Source organism: Delphinapterus leucas, chromosome 13, assembly GCF_059928025.1.
Source record: "Delphinapterus leucas isolate spDelLeu-1000000601 "Yukka" chromosome 13, BTC_Dleu_Yukka2, whole genome shotgun sequence".
NCBI classification, from domain to species: Eukaryota; Metazoa; Chordata; class Mammalia; order Artiodactyla; family Monodontidae; genus Delphinapterus; species Delphinapterus leucas.
In genome coordinates, this window is record NC_143141.1 from 54231720 (window position 1) to 54233708 (window position 1989).

Consider the following 1989-nt stretch of genomic DNA (forward strand, 5'->3'; position numbering starts at 1 on the left):
TGGTACAATGTCTAAGGGAAGGGTGGATAGTAAATATACAAACAGACAATGAACATAAAGGATGACTGAAGATGATGAAACAGAGATCAAAGATAACAAATTCCGTCTTGGTGGGAATAAATTTTAGATCCCCAAAGAGAAAGAAAATAATTTTCTTGAGCAGCAAGATGTCAAGCACTGTTTCCCTCATGACAATAATTAACCCTGTTGATTGTTCCATGTAATATAAATAATCATGACTAAAGATGTTGGTTCATGTCCATAGCAGATAATCTAAAACATGTGGGAACCTTTCTTTTTGTTAGAATCTGGTATATATAGTATCTATATCTACCTGCCCACAAATTGATTATGGATGATGGAGAGAGAGAATGAGAGGGAGAGAAGTGGTGTTCACCTTTTCAAATGAAAGCTACACGTTTGAAATTGCTGGTGATAGTCACCTCGAGCAGACGGCATCAAGTTACACATCTTGTGATCTAAGATGTATTTAAAATGCACTATTGTCTCAAATCTCTGTCCTACTGGCCAGCTGGTGTGCTTGGAACCCTCACCTTACTCATGGTTCGAAGATTGCAGTCCTTCATAAAAATGCAAAACTGATGCCTGGAAATATAAAGTACCAGCACCCACGCAAGTCTTGAGCAGCTAGGAAACAGTCACCCTCTTGTGGTCTTCGATTCATAAGAGAGTTGGAAACAAATGATCTCTTGGGTGTCTCCTCTTACCAGGATTTATTCTGTAGTTCTAAAGTTCCATAATACGATAAACTCACAGGCAGATAAGTTTTGATAGAAGACTAGGAATCAGGGTGGATTCATAGCCTTAAATGCCACTTGGCACAGGAGGGGTGAAGGCATGGTTAAAACCAACATAGGCGTCACCCTGACCTCCTCTGAGACCCAAAACGCTTTCCTGGTGGAAGGCAGGGAAGAGGATACTGCCAAAGAGTTACATCCCACAGCTTTGCCCCTTAGATGGGCATGATGTTAATGTATATCAAGTGTTCATTGCCCTTGTTCCCTTCTGTTCCTAGTAAAGACCCTTTGAAAATGAAAGGCAGTATGAAATCAAATAAAGCACTGGAGAAAACTATGCCTCCAGGGGAAAGTTGCACACAAGGACCTCCTCAGGGCCTCCTTAGGATATCTGCTCTCTCTCCTCTCCTGCAATTCTCGGTGATGTGTCTTTCCAGCAGCAAATCAGAACACAGTTTATCTGTAACACAGTCATCCCATGTTCTAAAAGAGCAACACTTTGTATAAAGCATAAAGCCTATGAAAACCAGCACTGGTGCTTAAAGACACAAACATGTCAAATGTGACAGCGAGTAGCCACCTGGGTCGGTAGAGGAAGCGGCACCACCTGCAGCATTACGTGAGAGGCACTGGCAGGGGTCACCTCCACAAAATACTATTTTTGACTAAAACACCTTCTCCGACTCATCCTTAATGCCTAAATTCTACCTCCCCACAGCATTTTATATGTTAAATGTCACCCTCTCTCCAACCCCTCTATCTATTTCTCTGGAGGAGAGAAATGTTGGGTCTACAGTAACAGTTCTTGGGGTGAATTTATCGAGTTGGTTCTGAGTTACGAGTTTTATCTCAAAAACTGGTGTCTGGAGGAAAAGCATAATGAAAATGAGGGAAAGGAGTACAGAATGGGGCAGGGAGTGGGGGTCTGCTCAAAGAAAGATACCAGTCATAACAGCACTGAGAGTAATCGCTGTAATCGTTCCAAAAATGGGCTCATGTGTTTAATGCTTTACAGTTTGCCAGATGCTTTCACAGGCATCACGTTTGATTTGGATTATATGAAGTAGATACAAGAGTTGTTTATTCACTTTACACATGAGATTTGGAGAGTCAAGAGTCTCGTCCCAGGTCACACTACTGATAAGCAAGTGGAAAACTAAAACTAGACGCCAGCTGTGGATCCTGCACCCACTACCTTGCTTCGCTTCAAGTACCACAGAGACTCTCTGCT